Source organism: Pelodiscus sinensis, chromosome 1, assembly GCF_052426305.1.
Source record: "Pelodiscus sinensis isolate ZL-2025 chromosome 1, ASM5242630v1, whole genome shotgun sequence".
Taxonomy (NCBI): domain Eukaryota; kingdom Metazoa; phylum Chordata; order Testudines; family Trionychidae; genus Pelodiscus; species Pelodiscus sinensis.
In genome coordinates this window covers 266,126,526-266,146,299 of record NC_143052.1, presented here as the reverse complement: position 1 = coordinate 266,146,299, position 19,774 = coordinate 266,126,526, and positions in this window count along the sequence as shown.

Genomic DNA, 19,774 nt, shown 5'->3' with positions numbered 1-19,774 from the left:
TTTGATGTAAATGAAGTGGCAATTATTTAAATCACCACTTCATTTTCCTATGACTAGTAAACTCATCTACAGGGCTCCGTCAATGGAGCCAAGTAGTCTAGACATACCCTCAGTCGTCTCTTTTCTAAACTAAACAAGCCCAAATCTTTCAGTATTCCCTCTAGCTCATGTTCTCTAGATCTTTAATCATTCTTGTTTCTCTTCTCTGGATTTTCTCCAATTTCTCCACATCTTTCTTGAAATATGGTGCCCAGAACTGGACACAATACTTCAACTGAGGCCTAATAAGTGCAAAGTAGACCAGAAGAATGACTTCTTGTGTCTTACTCACAACATTTCTGTTAATGCATCCCAGAGTCATGTTTGCTTTTTTTGTAACAGTGTCACACTGCTGATTCAAATTAAGCTTGTGGTACACTATGACCCCTAGAACCGTCTTTTCAGTACACCTTCCTAGTCAGTCACATCCCATTCTGTGTGAAACTGATTGTTCCTTCCAAAGTGGAGTACTTTGCATTTGTCCTTATTAAACTTCATCACAATTACCTTAGACCATTTCTCCAGTTTATCCAGATCATTTTGAATTATGATCCTATCCTACAAAGCAGTTGCAACCTCTCCCAGCTTGGTATCGTGCAAACTTAATAAGGGTACTCTCTACACCAATATTTAAATCGTTGATGAAGATATTGAACAGAACTGGTCTCTGTGGAAGCCCACTTATTCTGTCCTTCCAGCATGATTGTGAACTGTTATTAACTACTCTCTGAGAATGGTTACCCAGCTAGTTATGCACCCATCTTATAGTAGCCACATCTAAACTGTATTTCCCTAGTTTATTGATAAGAATATCATGAGACTATATCAAATGTCTTGCTAAAGTCTATGTATACCACATCCCACCACTTCTCCCTTAACCACAAGACTTGTTACCCTATCAAAGAAAGTTATCAGATTGGTTTGACATGATTTGTTCTTTACAAATCCATGCTGGCTGTTACCTATCTCCTTATTATCTTCCAGGTGTTTGCAAATGAATTCCTTAATTACTTGCTCTATTATCTTTCCTCTTAGTCTCTAATCTTTTAGGGTACATGTAGACTATGTTCTTCTTTTGAAAGGAGATATGCGAATGTGGTGCTAATTTGCATATCTTGTTCTGATCACTTTTTTGAAAGCATTTTTTCGAAAGTGAAAGCAGTTTAGATGGGTTTTTTTTAAAGAACCCCCTTTTTTGAAGACCCCGGTACACCCCATTTTTAAGGAAGAAGTGTTCTTTCGAAAAAAGAGAGGTTCTTTCAAAAATATCCTGTCTAAACTACTTTCACTTTTGAAAAAAAGGCTTTTGAAAAAACAATCTGAAGAAGATATGCAAATTAGCACCAAATTTACATATTTCCTTTCGAAAGAAGAATATAGTCTAGATGTACCCTTAGTCCATAATCCCTTAGTCAAAAGAAATTAGATAAATAAAGTTTTAGACATCTAGTTTTAGAACACAAACAAAAATAGTAAATAATGTAACTGCAAATTACACATTTGTACAAGTTGTGACCTCCTCAAGGATAACAGAAACATGAAAAAATAGCTAAATCTATATTAACTCATTATGGTAAAGGATACATGATCAAATCCCCACTATGCTAGATAATATAAAAATACATAACATGAGATAGTCACTGCCCCCAAAGAGCTTGCAATCTACATAGTCAATATAGAAAAAATGGTTATAGAAAGGAAGTATTGTCATGCACATTTTGGGGTGGTAAATCGATGCACACAGAGATGAAGAGTCAGATTTACAAAGATATATAGTTGCCTAAAAATGCAGGCAGGAACTTAGGTTAGAGCCACAAAAGCCCAGAATCAGGCCTTCGTGGCATTCAAAAACAACAACAAACCAGCCCTGCTGCCACCAAATTCTATAAGTGCCCATCTTGGCTGGGCATCTAATTTTTTTGCAGTACCTACCTCCTGGTTACCTATTTTTTTCTAAATCTGAGCATGTGTACTACTGCCTCATGCTTGGTTACCAGAACTCTAAGCCATAGGGTGATGAAGAATAAGGGAATGATAGGCTTTCCTTTGCCTATCTCAGCTGTGGGGGCCCAGAGCCTGCTTACCAGCACTGGCTCTTATAACCAAAATAGCTGAGAAGGAAGAATTTTTAGACTAGTGGTTAGAGTACTCAACTGAAATGTGGGAGACCTCCAGTTCGACTTCCTCCTGCTGAGAGGGAGAGAAAAGGGTCTGAACAGGGCTTTTTCAGCTCTAAGATGTATGTATTTACCACTGTGCTATGGAATATTCTGCTAAAGGGCTCTCTCATTCTCTCCTATTGAACTTGTTCCATGCAGGGGCAACGGGCCAGATAAATAATAGAGAGAGTGGCTCTAAATCCAGGTGGTGTAGCACTCATTTAGAATGTGGGATATTTTCATCCAGGAAGTCTTTTGTTATTTAACCAAAGTAGAACAGCTTCAGCGGGAAAGCTTGTGGGGGGGGTCACATGAACTTGAACTGAGAGTCTTTCACATCTCAGCTGAGCATCCTAATCATTGGGCTAAAAGTTATGCTTCTACCTCCAAAATGAAATGGTTTGATACTGAGAAACCAAAGGAGAGATGGAACTGCTAGAAATGTGTGGGGCTTAGAATACACACCACTTCTTAGCATCTCCTATTGGGAATTATAAGTGAAGAACCTCCTATGAAGCTGGCTTTTGTGAATCCTATTCAAAGATATCTATCCCTCCCCAGCCCCCATTCATTGTATTAGAAACCTGGGTGCCTAACTCAGGGAATTTTAAGAATCCCACTATATTCCAATCTATACCTAAAGGTTCCTACATGGTTTTGTAAACCTAGTCTTAAGTGACATATCCATGGTCACATGTCAAATCTGTGATTGTTAGTACCTGAACCCAGATTTTATTAGTCTTAGTCTTGTGCTTTAACCACATGATTGTTTTCTTTCTTTCTTTTTTAAAAAAGTTGCACATAATTTCTTTCAACTCTAGTCTTATGATGACTTTTTTGTTCTTGTTGGCTTTTTTCCTGAATGCTGGAACTGGAACATCAAATAGTTATGTTTAAGTCTGCTTTAACTGAATTTTGCCGATATAGGATCTATAACAATCTTATTGAACTTGATGGAAAGATCCTATTGAAGGGAACAGTGTAAAATCAAATTATTTTAGTCATAACCATGCATGAACCTTTAAGTATCCACTGAGACTAGAATGACATTTACCTTAAAAATAAAGTAAGTTATTTAACACATTTTATCTAACCTTGACCAGCTAACATATAAAATACAAGTTGCCCTGTCTATACCGCAGTTTTAGAATACTGTACTAAAAACATTTTAGCTAATTTGTTCTGAAAACATGTCTTTATCCTACTCTAGGTAACCCCTAAAAGGGAATAAAAGTGAGTTAATTGCCTGTCAATAACATTTCTATTAAGTATAAATTTAAAAGTTTCCTTAAATACGGTATGCTAATGAAAAGACAACCGAGGCAGTTCTGTGTGATGAACAAAGCCACATTAACTGAATATAATTTTAATAAAACTAGCATCTGAGACATAGGCACAGACGTCCTGAGTACTCTGAGGCTGTAGCACCTGTAGGCAAGTGTTAGTGGGTGCTGAGCATCCATTAGTGTCGAAGCTCCCCCTCTGCTTCTATCCCTGCCAATGCCTCTTGCCCAGTAGCCTCATTGACCAACTCATCCCCATCCCTTTCACTGTTTCAGAGCATTGTGAACAACTGATTTGTGGCATTCAAGAAGCTTCTGAAGATCGGGAGAAGAGCAAGGATGGGGCATACCTGGGGCCTTCCATGTGCAGGGTCTTAGAGGAATGGGGGGCAGGGATATGGCTTGGGGAAAAGGTGTGAGAGCTGAGCAGGGGTGGGAAGAGGCAGGGCTTTGGGTTGAGGAGGATCTAGTACCAGATGGAGAAGCTGGCTCTTATGATCCAAGATATAGCAAGATTAAGAGAGGTCAGAATCCCATAAACAAATCAAGTCCTCTCTGCTTGAATATATCCAGTGCAGGATAAGATACCAGCCATGAACTGATGTTCATATAAATTATACATAATTATTAGCAAAAACATCATAAAAGTTCACAGATATTTAATCATAGTCTCTGATGAAGTTGTTTCTTACCTAAGAGAAATGTGGTAAATAAGACACTAAGTATCTCTTCACTATTACACCATTAATTTAAGTGCATTGATCAGTAGCCTGCAAAAATAACAAATAATGGTAATGGATGGTGTCCTGTTACTGTATTTTAAAGGGATCAGACAGGTCACTGCTGCACCCAAGGGGAAGGGGGGATTTACCCTAAAGTCTGTACAAAGGGGACCATGTGAAATGTCAAATGAAAGCTTATGTTCTACTGATTTTATGTCTGTTTTTGTTTATTTGTGTGATATCTGTATGTGGAGTTATAAATATGTACTCTATTGATGCTGAAAGATTCTGTCTGAGACAGAGCAATGGGCCAGGAATGTTCAGTCAGTGACTATGCTAATTAGCAAGGCTCACAGAGAGGCCAATACACACCTGAGGAATGTGTCTGGCACCTGCAAACCAGGTAATATCATGACTGCTGACTTGGGATGCAGGGATAGGTCACTGGGCCATGTGACCTGCTCCAGCTTGGAAGATACCAGGGATGGATATAAAATGCCATGAGGCAGACTCCATCTTGCCTTCAATTCTGCTACTGATTCCAGATGCAGCCTTGTGAGGAACAGTGAGACAGAAAGAATCGTTGACCCATCCTGACATAGGATGTACACCAGTGTTGCCTGTATATCGACAGAATTAGGAAGGATGTCTTAAGGACAGCCCTCCGAAGGTTGATTTAATAACCTGACCAATCCGCAAGGGATGGTACTTAAGGTAACGACCCTCTACTCCGTATCTAATCACGGCGAATGTCAGATCTTAGCTTATCAGGCGCGTAAAATAAAACGTAAGTCTGTTTTAAAACTGAAAACCACAGGACTATATTGTTTAACAAAAATTTTAACAACAATACCTCTAATGAACACACAAGGGGGCAGTCCCCTTTTCAATACATGGACCAGGAGGGGAAGTCCCTCAAGGTCCCTATACCTACAACAGAGTCAACGACGCTGAAGCCGATTGATGTGATGCTGGCGACCTACGACCTTCGGGCTAATTGAAAGCCTTCAGGGAGGAACTACCAGGCGTCCCTTGTTGGATGATCCTGTCGCTTGGCGACCTACAATCCTTTGGCTAATTGAAAGCCGCAGGAGAGGAACAGCCAAGGTGATCCCTCGAAGTACCGGTTGAGTTCGGTGACGGTCGGTTCACCTTCCATGAAGCCTCTGGTCTCCGGATCCTCTTCCTGCGCTTCGGTGCAGCAGGATCAGGCGATGGATGACTCTGTACTACACTAACCTTATCCTAAAACAAAACCCTATCTAGATACCGACGCGCCCGCCGAACAAACTCGACGACGGCCGATATGCATCCACCGACGCAGCCTGCCGGACAAACACGATGACGGTATCTAGTCTATCTAAGGTACTAATCTAACTAAAATCTAATCTAAGAAAGAGGAGGTCTGACCTTCCGTTAGCCTACCTCTAAAAGGACTAAATTAGTTTAAAAGTGGGAATCATGACCTTCCGTCATATAACCCGATGAGGAGAACTAGAACACCATGAAGATGTCCGGTATCACAAGGATATCTAGTACCATTAAGATACTAAGAGATGCTGTACAGGACAAATACCATTAAGGTATTCTTTCTAGAAAAGAGCCCAGGCTAGGATGCTCTAACCCGACGAACCCACGACGCTGCAGGCCCCAGCTAGGTCCGGGAACCAGCACGAACTGACGTTCAGTCACAACTTATATAAGGTAGCTTCATACATATTCATTAACCAGATGGTTTAAATTGATTGGATGTGACAAAGATGCTCTTCCAGCGTGGTATGATTTGATTGGCTGATATGAATGCTCATGCATATTCATACTTATGCAAATTTAACTGTCAGGTAGCTCAAGGTTTAAACTCAAATATTCTACCTGCACATTTGATGCCATACTCAACTGTAAAAGCAACTCTGCAAAGTTCTAAATACAAAATGGAGTTTTGGACTCCATTTTGGAAAACTACAATTTAAACAGTTTCTCCAACATTAATGGTCTTTACAAACATTTTCTTATAATTTGCAATTCCTCCCAGCATTGACAAGAGTACACAGCGCTAGATTATATCACTTAGATTCATTACAAGTAGTAGGCCTTAAAATTTACACAATTCTTTCTCTATTCAGCATTTCTGCCTTACACCAGAAACTTTTAAGATAGCAGATTATAACATCCCTGCTAAGAGCCTGCATTGAGAACTTGGTGATTGATGCATGTAATGTATTCTCCTTAATAACCTTACTCTCATGCTTTTCTTTCTTTTATTAATAAACCTTAAGATTTTAGATTCTAAAGAATTGACCCAACGTGATCTTGTGGCACAGTGTAAATTGACTGGGGATTTGTGGCTGGTTCTTTGGGACCGGAAAGACCCATTTGGGGTAGGTGGGATTAGGTTCTATAACCCCTCGCCTGTGTGATAGGCCTGGGGCTGATTGTGGAGTGTCTGAGGGGTTTTGCTCGGTGTGACCGATTTGTGACCTGTTTGGGAAGGTGTCCGATCAGGGGCTATAAAGAGCCTTTGTTTTGAGCAATTTACCCTGAGCGGATGCCCTCAGCGGTGCCCAGACCCAGCCTGGTCAATCACAGATGGTTTGGGGCTATTCTGAATTCCTCCTTTGTTGGGGAAGTTTAAGGCAAGAGAAAAAAGGAAACTCATTAAGGATGGTAGTGCCAAGCACTACCTTTCAGTTTCCAAATTTCAACTTTGAGCCTCCTGTCTTATGGCCTTAAGCTCTTGTCCTCACATAGGGTTTCAGCCTTTTCTGTTTCTGTGCCCCCCAGGCCAATTGCTTTTCTGCATTCTGGAATCTTTCCTCTTGGATGGTTCAGTGTTCCAGCTTGTGAGTCATGTTGTTCAATGGGTTTATGGAGTATTATGAGGGTAAATATAAATCCCAGGCTTCATTTGCAACTCCGGTTGCCTGATTTGCCTGCCTAGCTCAAATTAACGAACTAGTGTAGACATACCCTCAGGAAGTCATCTAGTCCAATTCCCTGTTAAAATCAGGACCAACACCAATTAAATCATGTTTAGATGTTAAAAGCTGAACTCTATAAGTCATGTATGGAGCCACAATGAGCGGAACACTATTGTGGTCATACTGATTCTTTGTTACTCTTCCAAATTGAGCCAGGATACAACCTAGTCATCAATATAACTTTTTTTTTCATTTTTAATACCTTGTCTTATGTGAATGGCTGACTGTACAGAAAATCAAATATCCAAAATAAATGCTTAAATAAGTAAGTGCCTAATCATTTCACTTTGAATGACACTGGCTTTTTCTTAAAGCGCTGTCCCATACTTTTTTAAAGACACTGAAATATCCCACTTTTCAATTGTCTAACTAAAGTGAAATACATTTTTTAAAAATCAATGGTTTCATCAGCAGACTGTGATTTGTCCTTGTTGCTGACATTTGAAACTAGGATAGCAATGTCTATGACACAGATAGAAAGTCAAGCAAAAGCTTAATCACCTTGATCGTCCCTCATTCCATTCTGCTTACAGCCAAAGGGTATGTAACTCAAAACCTAAAGGGGTATAATTTGATCTACAAATCAAGATATGGAAAGTGAATATTCTTAAACCAATCAGATAAGTATGCACACTCAATCAGTAGGGGGCTTAATGGGTCAATTGCAGAAAGAGTCAGTGTTTCTATTTTAAATGGAAGCAATACTCTTATTTTTCAACATATGCCTGTGTCATACGGCAGAGTTATATTATGATGGTGTTATGTATCTAAATAAATAGAGACTATTTTTATTCTGGCAGCAAACTTATCCCAGAATGCAGGCACAAACCATAAAAGCATTCATCTTGAAAACTTGTGTCATAAGAAATATCAGGCTGCAGAGGGACTTTAACTGTAGGAGACAGATTTTTTCCCTCTGTTCTCTTTATCGAGGCAGATCAAATCAGTGATCTAGACCTTTTTTCTTTGTTATTACCTATCTGCTGACATAAAGTGTAGAAAAATGTTGTCCAGAAGGTTACAGAATATTTGAATGCTTTCTCTTTAATTCACTGTAAAGCTTGTGAGCTAGTAAATTTCTTCTGGATAATTTAACAGCTTTGTATGAATATCATGTGTCAACCAATGTGATGGCTTTTAGTATTCTGAAGAGGGTCTCCATGAAATGTCAGTCCACTGAGGATCTGTATGTTTCATGAGATATGTGGTGCATATTTCTCCTATTTAAACACTTTTCTGTGTCCCTTGTAAACCATTTTTCTGTGACAAATAGGTGGGATGATGGGTATATTGTTTTACTTTTAGGAGTGCCACTACTTTTATCCTGTGATTATCAGAGTCTGGCCAATACTCCGTCATGACCACTGCAGCATTAAATTTTCTACTAGTTCTTTTACATGTTACCAGCTATTATTTTTTACTGCATGTCTTAGTATTGTTGTAATTTCTTCAACTTGTTGATAATATTAGGCTACTTGTCTAAAATTAATACTTAAACATTTTGGGGTTTACTTGAGACCCAAAAGTATTTGGTTGTCTGTGATATGTCAAGAAGAGATATATCACTATGATGAGGTGTGCATATTCTGCACTGGGATTGGGATTAATCCACTGTGGGTGGAGGAAGTCCCATCCCCCAGCAATACTGGGCATGCTCCAAGTGCTGGACTAGCATAAAGGGGAGCAACTCAGCTCAGTCTGAGTGGGATGCTGGAGAGGAAGGACTTGCAGCAGGAGCACCAGAGACAGAGCAAACATAGATTCAGACAGCAGGAGCCAGAGAGCCAGGAGACTGGAATGAGCCCTCAGAACTGGTGGAACCTTGGGGAGTGACCTGTGCCATAGAGATGGAGGACCCGCAAGCCTCCTGGATTGACTCACTGCCAGAGATGGAAAGAAGTGGCCCAGGGAGGATGTGTGAGTGGTGTCTCCTGGCACAGTCTCCTGGCTTTCTGGCTCTCGCTGTCTGGATCTGCAGCTGTTCTGCCTCTGGATCTCCTCTCTTTCTAAAAGAAGAAATATTCTTGTTATGAATAAACATATATTAAAATAAATTAAATCAAAATATGCTGGTAAATAACAGATTCATCTTGTTTTCACTTTTTTATACCTGTCTAGTATAAGGAGAAGATCGCTACTTATTTCAAGGATTTTTTTCATATTAAGAAAGGTAAAAGTTTTTGTTGGTGGTGGTTTCTGTTTTGTTTGGTTGTTTGTTTGTTTGGTTGGTTTTTGTAGCATTACTCTTTTTGATAGCTAAAAACAAAAGAAGAAATTGGAAATTCATTTTTCCTCTTATAGCCATAGGAGTATCTTGAACTTTTTTTTTTTTTTGTAATTGACTTCTAATATTTGACTATAGATGACTAATGGCTTGACCTATTCCAGCATTCATTAGCCCATATCTCATTCCCTTACAGGTGAGCAAATTTCATACTGTATTAAAGGATCATTCTGAAAACAATCCCTACTACAAAATATAGCTAAAATACCACTGATATGTCCTCCCACACGTATAAGGCTTCATGTATGATATGTCACAATGTTTTAAATAGGATGTCTTCATATTTTGAGTGTTGATATATGATCTATCTTTAAAGTAATGCATTCTGTACATTTGCAACTAATTATCAAGCCATCAGAGGAAAAATCCATGAAAAGAATTTCATGAAATTTGTACTATACCATTTTAAGCACATGAAAACATCCATTCTGTAACATCAGTTAAAGTTATGCTGCAGCTGTGAGTGTGTGTCCCTCTGCATATTCTGCAGAGAATGCAACTGTAATTATGTACACAGGTACAAATTGATCCTCTGAGTACACAGTTTGTTTGGTTATTGTAAATACCATTGACAAGAAAAAGAGTGGTCACTTTACCAAAGGTTCTTAATGAATATCATTAGGTAATTGAGCCACTCAGTGAGATTTTAAATCTACACTCTCTGCTCAATGCATTTTAAACAAAGACCAAAGTGGAGTGAATAATCTGAGGTATTTTTCTTCCACCATTAAATTGAATTCTCAGGCTGTTTCAATTTGACCATACTTCTACCTCTTTCCATTTCATTTTTCACATGCATATTCATGTGGGCAATTACTGTTCCAACAAATGTTTTCAACAGAATGTGAAAATGGTATTTGTGTGAATATGCTTATTTGCATGAGAATATGCATATTCATAATTTGTACCAGAGTCACTTGTATGGTTATTATATATTGTTTTGTGGGTTTCAGCATTAGGGAGGGGGTAAAAACAGTAAAACCAATTCATTAAAAAATACAGAGTGGGATTTTTCACAAGCTTTCAATACTGGCATAACTCTTCATAGGAGGAGAGCTATGCACACACTAGGCTCTTTTGTGATGTAAAGTCATAATGACTGGTTTACAACTGATCACGATTTTCCAATCCTCTAGAAAAGGAGATTAGGAAAGTGAGTAGTCCAGTTGCCCCACCAGCATGAAGTAAGTTCTCTTGTCCATGTTCTAGTCCCTGGGTATGCAGAAGAGCTTCTGTGTGTAACAAGAGCGAGGAAAGGTGGGACATGATACTGAGGAACAAGCTCTTGATGGATTCACTGCAGCATAGGGACATGTATGGCTCAGAAGACAAATTGCCACCAAAAGGATCCATGTGGAAGGAGCTAAGAAGAACCCAGAAGCTGAACCAGAACAGTGGCAGTGTAGGCCTTGGGATAGATGGTTGGATAGAAATTAGGTTCACCACTGGGTAGCTACAGTTGTGGAGCAAAAGTGGATACTGGCAAGAAGATGCTGTGGTAGATGAGCAGTGTATAAGGAAGGACCAAGAAGTATTGTAGGAACAGTAACAGGAGAACTGAGGGACAAGCTAAGGCAATTGTAGAAAAGCCAGAAGTTGTGGCAGGCCACCTGGAGTATTGCATGATCAAATAGTAAATTATCAGTGTGCTAAGGTGAATCCTGAGCTCAAGCTGGGACTGTTGAAGAAGATTCTTCAGCTCCTGCCATTATTGAGCAAGGTCTCATTTCTGATAGATACTCCCATCACTGGCTAGACCAGACAGATTTCTAAAAAGTCATAGGTGTCTTTCTGCATGAAAAAACGCTCTGTTATCTGTTTGGGTTATTTATTTATTTATTTAAAGAGATATTTTCCTTTTTAACTATACATGGAAAATTGTATGTTTTCTAGTTTATAAATTGGATATTGTGTAAAAAATATTTTAAAACACTGTAAAGTGTGGGATAAATTCTGGGAACACTGGTGAAGTACATAAAAGGGAATCAGAAGTGATTAGAGCTATGGAATAGCTTTCTTATGAGGAGAAGTTAAAATGACTGTGACTGTTCAGAATAAAAATAAAAGTAATGGGGATATGATAAAGGTCTATAATATCATGCATAGGTGTGGAGAAAGTGAATGAAGAATGTTTATTTAACCCTTCACCTAACACAAGAACCAGGAATCACCCAATGAAACTAACAGACAACAGGTTTAAAACAAACGTAAGGAAACCCTCTTCACACAATGCACTGTCAAACTGTGAAACTTGTTGCCAATGGGCTATTATGAAGGTGAAAACTATAAGTGGGTTCAAAAATAATTATGAAAGTTAAGTCTCTCAGAGGATATTAGCCAATATGCTCAGGAATGCTAACACCCTACTGTGGGTGTCTCTAAATCACTGACTGCCAAAAGCTGGGACTGGATGACAGGTAATGCATCACCCTGCCCTGGATTGCACCAGAGAGTTATTTCTAAATAACCCTTTTATTTTTAAATAATAAGTGGAGTGTCCACAATACCAAGCCCATTATTTCAAAATAATGGGCTGGTTATTTCAAAATCTGTGTTCCTGCTTTCCTCAGGGAATAACACTTATTTTGAAATTGTTATTTCAAAATAGCATTAGTGTGGATGATCCAGAGCTACTAATTTGGAAGAATTGGCCTCCAGAGACCTCTCACAGCTGCACTTCTGACCGCTCTGGCCACACCTGGCATCCACACTGCTCCCCTTCTCGTGCAGAGCTTAAAACTCCAAGCTGCAAGAGAAGGGCTTGTGCCACCTGGCCAGCTTTGCCAGCCCCATGCCACACAGCAGCAACCTAGGTAGCCATGAACAATCCTAAAGCTCCCTCAGAGCCTCCCACGACTGTCAGTGTCCAAGGATGCAGGAGATGTTCTGGCCTGGACTGGTGCAGAGATCCTGGACCTCATCAGGGTATGGAGGACGGAGACCAACTGCCAGGATCTCTGCACCAGGAAAAGGAACATGGACATGTACAGATAGATCGCTGCCAGCCTGGCTGACAAAGTCCTCAGACCAGACCCTTGACCAGGTCCACAAGAAGGTAAAGGAGCTCTGGCAAGTCTGCCACAAAGCCAGGAACCAGAGCAGATGCTCTGGGGTGGCACCACACACGTGCTGCTACTTTGAGTAGCTGGATGCCATCCTGGGAGGGGGTGGTCACCTTTCCCCCATTGTCATGGACTCCAGCCAGGACACACCCAGCATCAGCCTCCATTAGAGTGGGGTTGTGGACAAGAAGCAGGAGGAGGAGGAGGCCAGCCAAGGAGGAGGAGGGATCATGCCCACGAGGTAGGAGTTGCTCCTCACCCTAGAGCTATTCCCCTCTCCCAGGATGTCTTCCAGGCTTCAGACAATCCTGAGGAAGGTAACTCAGGTGAGTTCTATAACTTTCCCTATCTACACTCAGGGGCAGGCATCCTGGATAAGCCTTGTGGCAGGAAGCCGGCCAGAGAGCAGCACCCTGACCACGTGGCTCTCCTTGCCACAGGAATTGCAAACTATGTCCACATCTGAAGGCCCCCGCAACTCCCCTGGCCCTCGCTGGGAGCAGCCCCAGTGATCCCAGGACCCACCCAGTCCCTCCTCAAACTGTGGGGCAAGGAGGAGGCCTTGCAGGATCCCCAGGAAAAGCACTGCAATGCAGACATTTATGGCCGGATGGCTGAGTCCCTGGCAGAACGCGAACACCTACCCTGGACTTTGGAACAGGTCCAGAGTAAGGTGAAAGAGCTTCTCCAGGGATATGTCCATGCCACCGAGCACAGCTTCCGCTCAGCAATAGGACCCCACACCTGCCCCTGCTACAGGGAGCTGCACCAAATCTTAGGGGTGGGGAAATGTCATCCCCACCCATCCTTGTGGACTCCAGACAGGAAACCCCAATCATCAGCCAGCTGGAGGAAGAGCAGGAGGGCCTGGGCCAGCCATCCACGGCAGAGTAGGAGGAGGAGGAGACAAACACTGTGACCCTCTCCCTCAAGCCGGTGCAAGGGAGTCAGGATGACTCCTAGGCTTCCTCAGACACCTGGGAGGGATCTTCAGGTGAATGGGTCTCACTTTCAGGCACACAGGGCGGGAGAGGAGGGTGTACATGGGGTGGGGAGTGCATGTCACTCGGGCTGCTTGGGCTGGACATCGAGCAGTGGTCTGTGCATGTGCAACCATGTGCTAAGTTACTGTGTGGCACGTGGATGCAGTAGGCAGCCCCTGAGCATGGGTGTGATCCTGCTCAGGGGAGGCCACACATGTCCTGCCATGGGGAGGGAGGCTGCCCCAGCTGTAAGCAGGCTAGCCACAAGGGCACAGGCATGACTCCACACAGACTGAGGAGTGCCACACACAGCATGCAGGCATGTCTGCACATGCGAGGCAGCAGCTGGTCCCACAGACAACCCAGAGAGCCACACCTCTGTGTGTAGACTCCAGGGAGGCCCAGGCTGCTTTTAGCTCCTCTGCCGCCCATGGGGTCATGCCACTGTGGCCAGATACTTCCTTTGGCTGCTTGTCCATGGGCCGGGGGAGGGAGGAAGAGGCAGCAAGCAGCACGGTTCTCTGGGCATGTCAGGACCCCAGTGAGACAGGGCCTGATGTACAGGCCCTACATGGCCTTGCACTTGGGATATCCCCCTCCTCTGGGCCGTGGACTTCTCACAGTGGAGGGCTTGGCCTCAGGGACAGCGTCTGCAGGGATAACCGACCACCTCTCCCTCTTGTGTGTTCTCCACAGCTGGACCAGCCAGGACTGAGGGCCAAGCCACACCACCACAGCCACCTGCCTGATCCTAGGAGACCCGAAGGCATGCCAGGGTGCACAAGTACATGATGCGCCTGCACATGAGTGTCCTGCGCGACATCCATGAGACCCTGGTGCACAAGGTCTGCGCCGACTTGGAGTGACGGGAGCATGCCTGGGACCAATTGATGCAGTGGCATGACACCATGTGTGCTATCATGTCCCCCAGGATGCTGCTGGGATACAGGTGGCTGGTATAAGGCTTCATCAGCAAGGCATGATGGGTAGGCCGCATCCCCCACAATGTACATTCCCAGCAATGAAGTCACAGCAGGGGAAGAATGTGCTTGCCTCCAGCTTCTTGTACAGGCTAGAGTACCTGAACACTCGGGCATCATGTGCCCTGCCCGACCACCCAACAAAAATGTCTGTAAAGAGTCCCCAGTGGTCAACCAGGGCCACTCGATGATCTGGTGTGTGGATTGGGATGTGGGTCCCATCAATCACTCCCCCACACTTCGGGAATCCCAGGGCAGCAAATCCAGCATGGCTGCATCCAGGTCTCCCAGATGAATGATCCTCCGCAGCAGGATCAAGTTGATGGTCCTCACTACCTGCAGAAAGAGACAAAGAAGCACACAAAACAGAGAATGAGAGAGGGGGTGCTTGAGCCCTTGGGAGGTGCCCATCACCCTCTTTTCTCTTCCCCTCCTCCAAACACCCCAGCAGCCTCTTCCTATGAGGCCAACCCTCCCCCTCCCCCGCACCCGGCAGCAGGGTTGTGTGTAGGTGGGATGGCACAAGCCCCTGGGGATGGGGCTTCCTTCCTCATCCCCACTCCACCCCCAACCTCCCTTTCCTGAGGCTCCCCCATATGCAACACTCTCCCCCAACCCTTCAGCGACTGCAGCCTGAGAGAACCTTACCTCCATGAGGAGGCCCCGATGGTGAACTGGTTGCCCACTGAAAGTTAGATTTCAGGGGTGGTGAGCTTCCAGAGGGTGATGGCAACCTGCTTCTCCGGGGGATGACAGGTCGCTAGTGGGTGTTGTGTCTCTGGAGGGCGGGGGTGAGCCAGGCACATAGCTCCAAAAAGGTGGCCTTCTGCATGTGGAAGTTTCTGAGCCACTGCTGATCGTCCCACCGCTCCATGCCCAGCTGGTCCCACCAGTCCAAACTGGCATTGAGCCTCCAAAAACGCATCTCCACTGTGGGCTGTGGTTGCCAGAGTGGAGCAGCCGCAGCTAGAATGAGGTCCCCAGAATGAGCTCGGGGGCCTGGTGTGATGTACTGGGCCGGTCTGGGCACAGCTGAGGGCGTCTGCTCAGGGTGAATTGCTCAGATTCAGGGATCCTTACAGCGCCCAGACTGGTGACCTTTCCAAACAGGCCACAAACCAGTCCCACAGAGCGCTTCAGCTGCCTGCCTGAAGCCTCACGAGCAAAACCCCTCCGACACCCGAGCAATATTCGTGCCCCAGATGGCCCCGGGCCTCATACACAGGTGGAGAGGGGGGTCTTAGAACCCAATCCCACCTACCTCGAACAAGTTCTGTCTGGTTCCAAGAAACCAGCCACGGATCCCGGCCAATTTACTCTCTGGATCTTACCCACAAATCCCACTGAGCCAATCCTTCAGAATCTATGATCTAAAGGTTTATTACTGCAATAAAGAAAAGCGTGAGAGTAAGGTTGTTAAAGGATAGTACATTACATGCATCGAATCTCCCAGTTTTCGATGCAGGCTCTGGCAGAGATGTTACGGCTGCTGACTTAAAAGTCCTTGTGCATCCTAGGATTAGGATGGGTCCACAGTTCTTTCTGGCTCTTCGATCCCTGCATTGCTGCCTCTGGGATGAAGTGCTGAGCTAAGTACCAAGATGGAGTCAGCCACATGGCATCTTTATACATCCTTCCTGCTCTCTTCTTGGCTGCAGCAGGTCACTTGGCCCGTGGCCTATCCCTGTGTTCCCTGCTGGTAGCCCCTAGGTATGAGTCACCACTCTTGAGGTGTGTCCTTGGCCTACAGAGGGCTATTGTTCCAGAGCTTTGCTCGTTAGCATGTCCATAGGCTGAGCTGCTTTGCCCATAGTTCAACCACATATAGAGAAACATTTGGTATCCACACAAACTACATGCTTATAACTTCACATACCGACATTATACAATCACATGAATAGCATATATGGAATCAGAAGAAAGTAGGCTTCTATTTGAAACCTCACATGGCCCCCCTTTGTGCCACTTTTGGGGCCAACCCCCCCCCCCCATCGGTACAGCAGTGATCCAGTAACGTGACACCAGTAATGTGACACCTGGTCATGCAGGATGAGGAAGGCAGCTGGCAGAAAGTTCTGCAAAAACTGTAGCATGGCCATGTGGGGCCATTGCATGCCCAGGGGCAGCTCCGGTTCCATGGCACAAAGGAAAAGGCTGTGGCATCCAAAAAAGAACAGGGCAACCACAGCAGGCACTGCAAGAGCTTTGCTGTCTCTCAAAGAAGTAGCAAACACATGAAAGAAGCAAAGAAATGGCTGTCCGCGGGGTGTCCTTTTAAGCACGTGTCTCTGCAAGGCTCTGGCACCAGCACTTGGAAGCAACTGATGACCTAAAACCCTGTCTAATGCGAGAGAGCATCCAATCAGTCTGGATGCTCTCTTTCTCAAAAGCGCATCCATTTTTCGATGTGCTTTTGTGTATGAACAAGATCTCTTGAAAAAAAATATAGGACTATGTAGCACTTTAAAGACTAACAAGATGATTGATTAGATCAGGGGTCTCCAAACTACGGCCCGGGGGCCGGATGCGGCCCGCGAGGCCCTCTCATCCGGCCCGTGGAGACCTTTTTGGATTCAAAGGCAGAAGAAGTGAGATTGTTTCAAAACCCATTTGAAGCAGATGTGGCCAGTTGCCCAGATGAACTGCAGCTGGAAGTCATTGAGTTGCAAGCAAATGACCTCCTTAGGGACAAGTTCAAAATAGGACTGGTGGGTTTTTACCAGTTTTTGCCCAAGGAAGACTTTCCTAATGTCAAAACTTTTGCATCAAGATACCTTTCAATCTTTGGAACAACATACCTGTGTGAACAAACATTTTCAAGAATGAAATACGTGAAGAACAATTTGAGAACAAACTTGTCCGATGATAATCTCAGGTCACTGTTGATGTTAGGGACAACAAATCTAAAGCCAGAAATGTCTGCTATTTTGGCATCCAGGAAACAATTTCACCATTCACACTAATACAGCTGTTCATGTGTAGTGTATCAATGTGTTATTAAATAATAACTGAATAAAATAATATTAAATAAATAATTAAAAACAACATCCATGTTTTGATTGTTTTTTATTTGGACCTCAAGTGTGTAGTCGGCCCCCGAACTGCTGTTTGATAGTTAATGCGGCCCTCGGGCTGAAAAGTTTGGAGACCCCTGGATTAGATGATGAGCTTTCGTGGGCTAGACCCAAATCCTCAGATCAAATAGTGGAAGAAAATAGTCATTTCACGAGGAGTAACGGTAGTTCAAACTAGGAAGCCTAGTTCGAACTACATAGTTCGTGCCCCGTGTAGCCGCGCTGCACGGGGTTCGAACCAGCGGGGTTTTAAAAATGGCGGCTCCCCGCTCATGCAAATGAAGCCCGGGAAATTCAAATCCCGGGCTTCATTTGCAAGTGCGGTATGCCTACATTACCCTCCTAGTTCGAACTAGGAGGGTAGTGTAGACATACCCCTATAGACAACCACCTAACCTCAAGATGATTCTTACCAACAACCACAGGACATACCATACTAATACCAACCCTGGAACTTTCCCTTGCAACAAACCCCGTTGCCAGCTTTGTCCACATATTCACTCTGCTGAAACCATTATTGGACCTAACCAAGGGTATGTCTACACTACCCCGCTAGTTTGAACTAGCGGGGGTAATGTAGTCATCCGCAGTTGCAAATGAAGCCCGGGATTTGAATTTCCCGGGCTTCTTTTGCATGAAGCCAGCCGGCGCCATTTTTAAATGCCGGCTAGTTCGGACCCCGTGCCGCGCGGCTACACGCGGCACGGACTAGCTAGTTCGGATTAGGCTTCTAATCCGTGGAACGAGGGGTACAGCTGTCCGCGGGGTGTCCTTTTAAGCACGTGTCTCTGCAAGGCTCTGGCACCAGCACTTGGAAGCAATTGATGACCTAAAACCCTGCCTAATGCGAGAGAGCATCCAATCAGTCTAGATGCTCTCTTTCTCAAAAGCACATCCCTTTTTCGATGTACTTCTGTGTATGAACAAGATCTCTTAAAAAAATACAGGACTATGTAGCACTTTAAAGACTAACAAGATGGTTTATTAGATTATGAGCTTTCGTGGGCCAGACCCACTTCCTCAGATCAAATAGTGGAAGAAAATAGTCACAACCACATATACCAAAGGATACAATTTAAAAAAATGAACACCACAGTACAAATCAACAATGGAAAATTAGACACCACTCTCTATAGAAAACCCACTGACTCATACAGTTACCTACATGCTTCCAGCTCCCATCCAGAACACACCACACGATCCATCGTCTATAGCCAAGCCCTTCGATACAACCGCATCAGATCTAATCCCACTGACAGAGACCAGAAACTTCAGGATCTCTACCAAGCATTTATAAACCTCAACTACCCACCCAGAGAAATAAAAAAGCAAATTGAAAGAGCCAGACGAATACCTAGAAACCATCTACTTCAAGACAGACCCAAGAAAACCAACAATAGAACACCACTTGTCATCACCTACAACCCCCAACTTAAACCTGTCCAACACATTATCAATAAACTACAGCCTATACTGGAACAGGATACCAAACTCCAAGAGGCTCTGGGAGACAGACCCATAGTCTCCTAGGGTACGTCTAGACTACAGGCTTCTGTCGACAGAAGTTTTGTCGACAGATACTGTCGACAAAACTTCTGTCAACAAAGAACGTCTAGACTACATTGAGTTCTGTCGAGAAAGCAAGCTGCTTTGTCGACATGGTAGTGTAGACGCAAAGGACAGTTTACATTCAATAACACCTTCTGTCAACAGAAACTCTGTCGACAGAAGGTGTTATGCCTCGTAAAATGAGGTTTACCAGCGTCGACAAAACTGCAGAGTTCTGTCGACGTTATGTCAACAGAACTCAGCGGTAGTGTAGACGCAGGTATAGTTTTGTCGACAAAAGTCCACTTTTGTCGACAAAACTCTGTAGTCTAGACACACCCCTATAGACAACCACCTAACCTCAAGATGATTCTTACCAACAACCACAGGACATACCATACTAATACCAACCCTGGAACTTTCCCTTGCAACAAACCCCATTGCCAGCTTTGTCCACATATTCACTCTGCTGAAACCATTATTGGACCTAACCAAGTGAGTTATAAGATCAAGAACACACATTCCTGCGCATCCACAAATATAATTTACGCTATCATGTGCCAAAAGTGTCCGTCTGCTATGTACATTGGACAAACATCTCAACTTTGCCAAAGGATCAATGCCCACAAAACAGATATCAGACAGGATCACAAAGAAATAAC